We start from the raw sequence: 13457 nt of genomic DNA on the forward strand, positions 1-13457 counted from the left end.
CTAGGCAGAAGCCTGGATTATTGATGTTCGATCTTTTCATTTTTTTAAATATATGCTCTCAATGGTATAAATTTCTCCTAAGCATTTTTGCTATATCCAACATATTTTCATAACAGTATTTTCATTTTCATTAACTTCAAAATATCTTAAAATTTCTCTTGAGACATTTTCTATGAACCATGTGTTATTGAGAAGTGTGCTGATTATTCTCTAGATATTTGCAAATTTTTCTGATATCTGCTATTGATATCTACTTAGTTTCTAAGGCAGATTTCTCTATTCCTTACCATAGTAAACTTCTGTTCCTTCTCAAGGTAAAGACTCATGAAAGTGTGGGAGACAGGGCCCACAGGAGTTTTAGCTCTCAAGATAGCCTCCATCAATTAGCATGTAAGTGTTTCTGGTTTCCAGTTACTATCTCAAGCAGCCCGATCAGCTTTTATGATGAACTCAACTGTAAATCTCTTTTTATTCTCCTGACTCTTCAGTTTGAACATGATGCCTTGCCTTCCATCCTCATTTCTATGACGGGCCAAAGTAAAGTTTTTGTTTTTAGTTCATTTCAGCTGTTTTTCTTTTTGTGAGGATGGGAATAATTATTTCTAAGTTCCTTCCATAGAGGAGATTAAATCAAAATCCTTAATATTATATTTTTAATTTTCAACATTATTTGTATAACATTTTGGTTTATTGCATGAATGGTATAACTCCTCTTTCACATTAACTTTATTGTTGAAGTTGTGTTTTTTTCCAATATTATCTGTTACCTTCATTGCTATGAGTCACTGATTTTTAGATAGTACTGCTATCTATCTTTCATGTTAGAGTCTTCTAAAGTTTGTGATACACAGCTATTCATTCATAATTAAGTTGGGATACTAGAAAGCTGTTTGTATGGGCAGAGTTTACTACTGACTGGTGAGCTTTACAGTATAGTAACCACTGAAAAGAAACATGTAGAGACACCATGATATTAGTAGCAGAAGACTTGAAATTTCCTGCTTAGAAATATTTGGGTATAAAAGTTACTCTTTTTATTTTAGTATATAATTCTCTTTGGTATATGACTTTAAATCATCTAAAGATTATTTTTTGCAGCTATGTTATAAGTCCTGGTAGACCAAAGTATGATTCTGCAGAAGCTCCTCAAAATAGTGCTTTTTACCCAAAAGTCCTTGAAAAACAACAGGTAATTTCTAGTAACTACTGAAATTCTGGAAGGTTTTACTAGAGACTCTAGAGAGGTTGGAGGAGGCTTAGGACTAATGTCCCATGCACTAAATCACTCTATCACTTTATATCCAACCCATGCATATATTTTTACCCTGGAGAAGAAGTAGTGTATGTGGCAAATATAATCCTGATAATTTTACAATGTTAAGAAAGTCTTCAAGTGTGATAAAGTTGACCAATGATTTCTCTTTCTTTATTCCCCTTACACACATGCCTTATAGATAAATGAGTAATAGAAGACTAAAATCGGCATTTTCTCTCACAAATTTACTTAGAAATGTAAATAAGTATTTTAATATATATGGTGGAAGACAGTGTAGAAGTTGCAATGACTAAGACTGTTAATACGATTGTATACATATTTAATGAAACTGTGTTTTCTGATTAATTCTCATTTATCTGTTCTTTTTTGTTACTCCATTGTATGTAAGCTCAATGACAGTAAATGACTTCGTCATTTTACAAATATCTGATGTGTTCACTGATGTTTCTTAAGCAACTAGAACAGTCTCTGCTCTGTAAAGATAACACTAATGTTTCTGAATTATAATTGTTTTATATGAAAATATATTATGCTGATAAATTAATAAACATTTAATTATAAGGCAAAAAGATAAAAGAAAATTCTCTTCTGACAATTATTTGTAAAGACTTCATAGATAGGAACATAATTAGATTTTATTATTTTAGAAAGCATTAAAAGTTCTCTAATTTGGTATTCAATAGAATATGTCATAATTTTGTTATTATTATTTATGTTATTTGCAATAGAAAATATAGAGTTAAAAATGGAAATGAAAACCAGTCACTCTCATCTGTTTGTGGCCCCAGATTCCATTCTTTTCCTAAAGGTAAGCAAAAAAATCTTAGCTATATCATCCTACAGGTTTTCAAATAACAGGGAGAAGTTAGTGCAATTTAAAAGAAAATAAAACTAAGTTGGGCTCCATCTTAACTTTTTGCCATGGTGTTGGGCCCTACACAAGTTGCCTGAAGTAGTTTCCTTTTTTCTATACTCAACTCAATCTTTATAATCCCTGCTTTAAGATATGAAAAATCTAAACATTATTTTAATTTTTTATTGAAAATATGTTAGGTTCCTTTTACCTAATTTATTTTCCAGTCTATCTTGTCCCCTCTTAAGCAAAATATGTTTTAATATATTTTAATTTTTTTCTATTTTTGCACAACAAATTAATGCAAAAGTAATAGCTGAGAACAGCAGGTGTTTATTTTATTACTTTTATTACTTTTTCTTTTTTTTTCTTGCAGTGGGGCCCAGGGTCAGAAGTCTGGAAACAATTAGCTAGTCCTCAGCTCAGGGTCTCAAAACATTGCGATCAAGGTGCCAGTTAGGCCTGAATTTGTATGTGGAATCTTCACTGGGGAAGCGTTTACTTTGAAACTCACTCAGGTTTTTGGCAGAATTCATTTTCTTGCAGCTGTTGGAAGAAGATCCCAGGCTTGTTATTGGCTCTCAGCTGGAGACTGCACTCAGGCTGTGGAGTCCTCCTACAGTTCCAAGAAACCGCTGACAATTTCTGGAGGCTGTTAAGTAGTAGTTAGCGTCACTGAAGCAAGGAGGATGTCTACATCAAGAGTGATTCACGAAGCAACCAATATGATACATCACATTAACAAAAGAAAAGATAAGAACCATATGATCATTTCAATAGATGTAGAAAAAACATTTAACAAGTACAGCATCTGTTCATGATAAAAACCCTCAACAAAGTAGATTTAGAGGGAAAATAACTCAACATTATAAAGGCCATATATGAAAAAAACCCATAGCTAATATCTTCCTCAATGGGGAAAAACAGAGCTTTTCCTCAATAGTCAGGAATAAGACAAGGATGTACACTATAATCACTGTTACTTAACATAGTATTGGAAGTCCTAGCCTCAGCAATCAGACAACCAAAAGAAAAAACAAAGGCATCCAAATCAGCAAGGAAAAAGTCAAATTTGCACTATTTGCAGATGACATGATAGTCTCTATAGGAAACCCAAAGACTCCACCAAAAAAACAAACAAAAACAAAACAAAACAAAACAAAACCTGCTAGAACTGATACATAAATTCAGTAAAGTCATAGTTCACAAAAATCAATGTACAGAAATCTGTTGCATTTCTCTACACCAATAATGAAGTAGAAGAAAGAGAAACCAAGGAATCAACCCTATTTACATTTGCACCAAACATCCTAAGATATCTTAGGAATAAACCTAACCAAAGAGGTGAAAGACCTGTGCCCTGAAAACTATAAAACACTAATGATAGAAATTGAAGATGACACAAAGAAATGGAAAGAATATTCATGTTCATAGGTTGGAAGAACAGATATTGTTACAATGTTTATACTACCTAAAGTGATCTACACATTTAATGCAATCCTTATCAAAATACCAACAGCATTTTTCACAGAGCTAGAACAAACAATCTTAAATTTGTATGGAACCACAAAAGACCCTGAATAGTCAAAGCAACCTAGAAAAAGTAAAGCAAACCTGGAGGCTTTACAGTTCCATAGTTTGAGTTATATTACAAAGCTATAATGAACAAAACAGTATGGGACTGGCACAAAAATAGACACATAGATCAATGAAACAGAATGGAAAACCAGAAATGAACCCAGAGCTATATGGTCAATTATTCTTTAATAAGGAAAGATTATCCAATAGAAAAAATACAGTCTCTTCAACAGATGGTATTGGGAAAACTGGACAGCAACATATAAAGAATGAAACTGGATCAATTCCTTACACCATACAGAAAAAGAAATTCAAAATGGACAAAAGACCTTAATGTGAGACCTGAAACCATAAAAATCCTAGAAAAGAACACAGGCAGTAATCTCTTTGACTTTAGCCATAGCAACTTCTTTTTAGATATGTCTCCTGAGGCAAGGGAAACAAAAGCAAAAGTAAATTTTTGTGATTTCATCAAAATAAAAATCTTCTGCACTGCAAAGGAAACAATCAACAAACCTAAAAGACAACCTACTGAATGGGAGAAGATATTTGTAAATGACATATCTGATAAAGGGTTAGTATCCAAAATCTATAAAGAACTTATAAAACTCAACACTAAGAAAACCAAATAATCCAATTAAAAATAGGCAGAAGACACGAATAGAAAATTTCCCAAAGAACTTTTCCAGATGGCCAACAGACATGAAAAGATGTTCAAAATCGCTGATTATCAGGGAAATTCAATTCAAAACTCCAATGAGATATCATCTCACACTTCTCAGAATGGCTAAAATCGACAACAAAAGAAACAAGAATTGCTGGCGAGTATATGGAAAAAGGGGAACCTTCATGCACTGGGAATGCAAACTTGTGCAAAACCATTCTGGAATATAGTATAGAGGTTCCTCAGAAAGTTAAAAATAAAACTACCCTATGATTCAGCAATTGCATTACTAGGTATTTACCCAAAGAATATAAAAATACTAATTCAAAGGGAACATGTACCTTAATGTTTATAGCAGCATTATCTACAATAGCCAAATTACAGAAATAGTCCATGTATCTATCAACTGATGAATGGATACAGAGCTTGTGTGTATATACAATATCTAGGATCTAGTGAGATTATATATATATATATATATGCATATATATGTGTGTGTGTGTGTGAATATTACTCAGCCACGAAAAGAATGAAATCTTGCCATTTGCAATGACATGGTTGGAGTTAGAAAATATTATGCCAAGCAAAATAATTCTGCCAGAGAAAGACAAATATATTATTTCACTCATATGTGGAATTTAAGAAATAAAAGAAACAAGCAAATGGGTAAGAGAGAGAGGAAAACCAAGAAACAGACTCTTAACTAGAGAAAACAATCTGATGGTTGCCAGAAGGGGGGTGGGTGGGAGGATGGGTTAAATAGGTGATAAGGTATACATCTGAAACTAATATTACACTATATCTAGCTGGAATTTAAATAAAAACTTGAAAAAAATTTAAAAATTAAAAAAATATGTAATGAATTAATAACTAAAAAAGACCAGTAGAAGACAGAATCTTACATAACACAATGTAATCATAAAGTGGCATTCACCTTTTCTATATTCTGTTGGTTATATTCTATTGGTTAAATTGCAGATCAAGCCCATACTTGGATAGGGAAGATAATACACAAGGTATGAATACCAAAAATGAAAATCATGAGTGGGATATGGTAGGTATCTGAGAACATGTCTGCTGCAATATAGTTCTATAAATATAAAGCAATTCTTGAAATAAATCCTGCCACTTTCAAAATGTGTAAGTAGTGGTACTAAAACTACTTTCATTTGATAGCAATAGTAGTTGTTATTGATATGTATAAAAGTAATTTTAATGCAATTGTATTCTAAATAATGTTTTACAGCATTTTATTTCATTCAATTGTGTATTATGTATATATTTCCATAACAAAGATTATAAATACACATTATGACTTATAGTGGCTACAAAGTGTTCTCTTTCATGAATATATAAAATGTATTTAAGCATTTCCTTATTGATGGACAGTGTATCACTCTTACTTTCTCACTCCTAGCTGCATTGATGAATATCATTTTATATATTTCATTGCAAAACTGTTAAATTATTTCATTATGTAACATTTCCTGATATAAGGTTCCTGAGTCATCTAAAAATATGCACATTTAAAATTTGAAACTGACTGCCCTTCAGAAATTTGCATTTACATTCTCACCTACAGAGTATGAGTATTCATGACCTGGATTCAAACTAGGTAAACTATTAAAACATCTGAACCTTTAACACACAAACCAAAGTGCACACACACATAAATCTCAGAATTACTTTCCAAGTAGATATTCTCATTTTTTTTTCCCAATGGAGTACTCAAAATCAATGAAATCCAAAGTTCTTAGAGACCTTTGAGCTATTTCCAATGGGCTCTTCATTATACTTGTAAGAATAACATGGTGTAGAACTTTTACCATGGAAGGCTTCTGGCCTTTGACTGAATTATTCATTAATATATATGCATGTATTTGACACTGTTAGCATTATGACTGTCTCCTTCTTTCAAGAAAAAAATATCAAATAACCAGTGAAAACCCCTCACTGAATGTAATTTTCCATGTATGAAACTTCAATGACATGTAAACATAAATTATTTAACATTAAAGCATAATATTCTTCCAAATTACAGTAATAAACTCTTACAAATTTTAAATGCTGAAAATAATTTTTATGTTTGAGCTGGTTGTTTTGATGATTTACTGAACTTGCACTTTTGCATATTAAGTATAGTTCCAAAGTTCCCATAGCAGAACTGCGTTTGAACACTTGCTACTTTTAAAAAACTTCCTTTGGCACGTATGATACAAATATGGATAAAATGTAATGCACGGAGAGTCAAATGCTAAATATCATTTTATTTATTTATTTATTTATTTAATCTTTTATTTTTTATGAACATATAATATATTTTTATCCCCAGGGGTACAGGTCTGTGAATTGCCAGGTTTACACACTTCACAGCACTCACCATAGCACATACCCTCCCCAATGTCCATAACCCCACCCCATTTTTAATTATATGCCACATACTCTATTAGAAGTAATGGAAAAATAGGAAATGATTCTTTTTTATGAAGGGCAATATTCCAAATGGTACTTGAGGAGGATGGCTCCCGGCTAAATACCTATGTATGATTTTCAGGCCAAATCATGGACTATGACAAAGACATTACCTGGCAGGCCTCATGGGGGAACTGCGTTACCCACATCCAATCTGGTGCAAAGCTAATGCATTATAGTCTCGGAAGGGAGTCAGTGTACATTCCCAATGTGAAGATATGACCTGTGATGTTTTAGTATCTGAATTCTGTTCTATTTTTCACTCTTTGGAAATATTTCTGCTATGATAGGTGTTCTATAAATGCTCACATATAGCTCTAACTACAGTCATAAAATAGCTTGCAGTTCCTTAAGCATACATTCCTTTTCACATTTAAACATATATATACATATATATACACATATATATATGGAGAGAGAGAGAGAGAGAAAAAGAGAGAGTGAGTTTTGTATGACCTTCATTCTTACAGAAACGTTCTCCCTCTCCTGTTTCTCATTCTTCAAGATTCAGCTCACTTAATATTTTCTTCATAATAATTCTGGTTATTTTGTCCTGTAAGTTCACAGATTTCCTAATAAACTTCAGTTATTGACCTTATTTTCAATATCATTCTTAACTATTTCCTTTTCTCTGACCAAAAAGAAACTTTCCTCTTTAATCTGTACTTCTCCAATACACAATATGACTCCTGACATTAAATTTCTGCTCAATATTTGTTGACTTAAAGGAATATATAACCAATATATAGTAAGGACACATACCATTTTCATTTCTTCAGTTATAATATCCTTTTCCTTTTATAAACAGTCATCAAGTTTGACTTCATTCGTAATTTTTTCTGTGATTATTTTTCCCTTCTTTGATCTATTCTTTTGATGCTCAGCAGTACTGAAAAAATAGTTTTATAATTTAACAATTGTTTATAATTTCTTGTTCCACCAACAGCTATAACACATGCATTAATTTCTGTCCTATATCATGTCTTTTAACTGTGTTAAATATATATCTATGTTAAATATATAAATATAAATATATATAAATATAAATATATATGTGTGTTTCCACATCTGAACTCATAACTAATGATGCAGTAAATATATGTGTATTCAGATATATTTTCAAGTTAATGTTTCCATTTTCTTTAGATTAATACCCAGAAGTGAAATTGTTACATCATATGTAATATCATAGCGTTTTAATTTTTTGAGGAAGTTGATATTGTCTCCCATAGTGACTTTACCAACTTACATTCCCACTGACAGTGCACAAATATTTGAGTTCTCTTTCCTTTTTTTCTTGATGAGTCTAGCTAGAGGTTTGTTAATTAACTAGGTTCAAGCTGAAGCCAGCAGATAGAAAGGGGCATGTTTGTGGCTTCTCTCTCTCTTTGTTCCTCTCCCTTTCCTCTCTCATCCCTGAGCTAGGTTACTAAGGCTTTAGAACTCCAGGACTAGCTGATGGGGAAAGAGAAAGGGAAAGAGGCAGTAATCATTTGGTTTGAACTGGTTTTTTACTTAATTTGCCTTGGAGACAAGGCAATTTCCTTTTCTCTTTCCTTTTCTTTTTTCTTCATAAAACTTTAAGAAGTTTCCCTAATAAAGTCACTCTCCTCCAGTTCTTCTTCTTCTTCTTCTTCTTTTTTTAATTTTATTTATTTATTTGACAGACAGAGATCACTAGTAGGCAGAGAGGCAGGCAGAGAGAGAGGAAGGGAAGCAAGCTCCCTGCTGAGCAGAGAGCCTGATGCGGGGGGCTCAATCCCAGGACACCCGGCTCATGACCTGAGCCAAAGGCAGAGGCTTTAACCCACTGAGCCACCCAGGCGCCCCTCCTCCAGTTCTTCTTATCACCAAGATTCCAAAGGGTACATTTCTATGCCTTCAGATATTGTGCAACTTCATCATTAGCCCTCCCCCCACCCCCAGCCAAGTGTACAAATCTAGCTTCTGTTTGGACCTCTTCCCATTTCAGTTGGACAAAACACAAAATAAACCCATGCTGTCTTTCTCTCATTTTTCTTCCTGAATCTCATCTTAACTACAAAATATATACATGTCCTTTGCTCTAACAAAATCTGGAAATGAACATAGATTTGAATACACTTGTTTGACACCTTCACCAAATAGTTCAGTTAACCACACTGCCTTTTCTAGATTTCCTGGAGTAGAGTCTCTACCTGGAGTAGAGACAAGTAAGATACTCTGATGTAAGGGAACAATTTAAACATTCAGTGTAGTCCCTACTAAATTCTCCAAATATGTTTTAAGTGATCTATAGAAACATAATGAGATGTTTATAATGAATGACTATTATTTTTCCTCAAATATCTAAGGAGAAATTAATCAAAGAATATTCTTACCCCTTGCCCAAACTCTGTCCTTTTACTGGGAAAAACCTCATCTATGAAATATACTAAGTTACAATGATCTTTTTTTTTCTTTGAGTTCCTGAAGATATATGATACCTAGATACATGAATTAACAAAGTGATAGATCCTTTTATTGCATGAATATTGCACTATCAAGATTACTAGATTTTTAGGCCAAGGGCTTCCAGCTATAGCATCTTAATATCCCTAATTTCCTACCCAGACAAATTAGTTAATTATAAAACATAAAATGTACTGAAAATGATAGATGCTTAGAAGTTCATATTGATATATTTAGATTAGTAGATTGATGAATTTATAAGTAATTAGTAAATAGTTTTTGGCTACATTGCACAATCTGTGTATATTAAGTAAAGCTGTTTATTCAGTGTCTGTGATGAGTTTAGACACCTTCTTTTTGAATGCTAAAAAGTGTGTTGGATTTCTTTATATTCTTCAAAAATCTGTGAGTTTATAACTTTTCTGCATTTTTGCTACAATCTTTTTAAAATAAAAAGTCAGGATCTAACCAAATTTTAAACAAATCCTGGAAAGATACATTTTGATGAAAAGTTCTTAGAAAACATGTAATGATTTTTATTGTCCATCAGATTCTGTGATGGACAAAATGGTGGTGTTTGAAGATTATTGTTGAAGTTTCCCAGTGGGCCAGTGAGGAAGAGCAGATATTAAAGTGGTTTATAAGATAGAAGAAACTGATACAGGCATTTACTGAGGATACAATCCATTTTCAGGTGAACTCTGGTTTATAGCTATACACATAAAACTCTGAAACAGTCCCAAAGAACCCTATATCATTCTGTTTTATTCTAACCAACCTACTACATTGCATTCAGTGTAGATTTTGCTTTTAATAGAAGTGATTTAATTTCCTCTCCTATATTAAATGTTGATCCATTCAAAATATTCTTAAAAAAGAAAGAGAGTTACTGAATCTTAACCGCTTGGTTTTCTATGACTTGCTCCTCCATGAACAACAAGCTTTATAAATATCACCCAGCTGTTCACTTCAAAAAATCCTTTCAAAAAATGGAAGATGTTAAACTGACAAGATATATTTTACAATGTGTAAATTCTCTTACTACATATAATTCATGAAGGCATAGCAATACCTCATACTGCATTGTTGCTTTTGACAGTTATCACTGAAATTAAGGCCAGCCATGTTCAGAGACCACTGGGGACTCCACAGTACAATAAAGATGATTCTTTCACAAACACATCTTAAGAAATTACTTAAATGCAAAGTTACTTGTAGTACATTACATATGTGAGTTAATTCGAATGAATGAAGTATCTTTTGAACTTTCTAATATCATTGCTATGTTTGGTAAATTAGTTAATGAGTTGTCTTTTATGTTTCTTGCTGTGCCAATGGATACAAAGATATCAATCTAGAAAAAACAATTCTTTATTAAATATGAAATCAGATACTTGCTTAATGAAACCTTATCTTTTATTTGAAAACTCATATTAAATATGTGATATGTCCAATCTGGTTCATTCGATGGATGTACAGAGAGTTAAATTTAACTTTGTTTTTACATTAGCAGTAAGGCTTTGCTGGTGAGACGGTTCTGCTTTTTTAATTATTTAGTGACTCAGTAGCAAGGCTGCTTCCACAAAGCCAACTGTTCACATGTACTAACAAATGAAATACCATAATCTTAACAAGATTATCATAATAAAGAGTCATCAGAGAAATTAGAATTATCTTCTTTAATTACGAGATTATAACCCCATTAACTCCTCTGCATGAAAAGTGGGAATTAGGGAATAAGAAAGGAGAATCCATTGTTGGCAATTAAAACTCCAGAGCAAATTAAAGGGAGGGTGGAGAAAAACATCCTACATGGATTTAGATATTTCAGGTAATTTATTTAGTAGCATATGTTTGTCGTAGATTGCAAATTCCAAACTATAACCACAGGAAGTGTACTATTTTGGTTTCGAATTTTGTTTTTCCAGATTGCCTAAACAAGCAGCACTGAAAGCTACAAACTTAAGAGAAGACCCTTATTTAAATATGCCTAGAGCTGTGAATTAATTATGGCCTAAATAAGTTATTAGAACAATATTGTCACTGATGCATTATTTATGGATAGTTGTTGAAAAGTTTGTAATCGCAAAAGTACTGAAGTGACATTTCCAAAGACATTAACATGAAAATGAGGAGAATTTGAAGAGAAAAAATTATTCAATATGCAACCTCTTAGTAAGATAGTCTTCAATAATGTATACAGCAACTACATTTTTTTTACTTCTAATATACACATGTAATATTCATAGGCCTGCTCTAAAGCTTTTTCAAATTAAGTTTGCAAGTATAAATGAAAAAATAGACACCCAGTGACAGTAAAATTTATATGATAACAAAATTATATCCAGGCATTGTTACCACATGCACAATAAATAGAGTAAGAACAAAATATCCTTCAAAGATGTTATAGACCATGCAAGTTTTAAAATACTTATCTACTTTCTTACTATGATATTAATATTTTATATTTTAGATACTCCAATATAATTATATTAAATTGTAGGTGATCTGTACCTTTTGAAGATTAAATAAAACAGGAAAACAAGTGAATTGTATTCAGTGAAGCATGTTATTAAATTTCAGCATAGCAGCAATTTTGGTTGTTTGTATTGTAAAAAAGGATAACATTATGACATTGTGTAAAAAAATCTTACTGAAATTAGCTTCTGACAAAAGATTGTACAGAAATAATCCTTGAAACAATTCAGAAAAAAGTAGTAGCTACTGCTACAGTCATTGAAAGATAAGGCATATAGGAAGTAGGATGAGTTCTCAAGATATTTATTATGTATTCAATTTCAAATCTTAAATGGTCAAGCTAGAAGCTTTTCATGATACATTATGTATACTGTGTATATTAAGAAATAAACTCCAATCAGAGTTCTGCAGGGTCATGCATAACTCAAGTAGCTATGAAAAAAAAAAACAAAACCCAAAAACACAAACTGTAGTTTTTGTTAACATACCTGGTATTATTGTTTACTTTGAAATTTCAAGTGCTTTTCTCTTAATATCAGGGAATGGGTATACTAAAATCAAGAAATCATCAGTGTTTTATATCTAGTTCATACTTCCAAAATTTTGGACTTCATTAATTGATTATAGCAAGATACAGAAAGGCCAAGGTGTAATTGTAAGTTATTTGATTTCATAGCTTTAGGAAATATCCCTAGAGAACTGGGAAGTTTTCTTTCTTTCTGGACTTATTTTGAGGTATGTTTCTTAGGTGTTCTTATCATGTGATAGTTTTGTTTCAAAACAAAAATTGTTTCGTATTGGTTAAAGGAAACTCAACTATATTCAGTCACCCTTTGTGCCTACGCAGTATTCAGAAGCAAAGTGAATTACTCCGTTGCCATATCAGGGGTACTTCCTGATTCATCTAAGTCAGTATGTCATTGAATTCTTCTGACCAATCATTGGTTCAGGGATTAGTTTTAGTTATTAGATACTCCAATATAATTTTATTAAATTGTAGGTGATCTGTACCTTTTGAAGATTAAAGAAAACAGGAAAACAAGTGAATGCATTGTATTTAGTGAAGCATGTTATTAAATTTGTAAAGCAGATGTGAAGTCAGCTGTGGGGGCACACGCCTCAGAAACACTTCCTTACTTTTAAGGTGAAGGAAGTAATGGTACTGGAAGATACTATTTGAAGCAAAGTAAGGGCACTACGGTGAGAACAAAAGAATGGAAATGCCTTGTGTCCTTGAGGGCATCATTCATACCACTGATCCTTACCTGAAACTTTTTATAATATAAGCAATTTATTTATTACTAGTGTAAAGATTTTATTTATTTATTATTTTAAAGGGAGAGGGAGATTGAGAATCCCAAGCAGACTCCACACGGAATATGCCTCCATGTGACTCAGAGCTCAATTTCATGACCTTGAGATCATGACCTAAGCAGAAATCAAGAGCCAGATGTTTAAACAACTGAGCCACCCAGGCACCTCACAATCCATTTATTATTTAAGAAAATTTCAGTCGTCACTAATATGGGTCTATGACCTTCTAAATATTACAAATATTAATGAAATATGCACTTCAATGGTAATTGCCGTGTATCAGAAGTTAGATAGCTGTCTAGTATTTTTTAATACACCATTTATAAAAAAAACTTCTTAAAATATAACATTTTATTTTAGGTATGTGATATTCTTTTGCTTTCTGGTAGCTA

This window comes from Enhydra lutris, unplaced genomic scaffold (assembly GCF_002288905.1).
Source record: "Enhydra lutris kenyoni isolate GAN:26980312 unplaced genomic scaffold, ASM228890v2 scaffoldscaffold15, whole genome shotgun sequence".
NCBI lineage: Eukaryota > Metazoa > Chordata > Mammalia > Carnivora > Mustelidae > Enhydra > Enhydra lutris.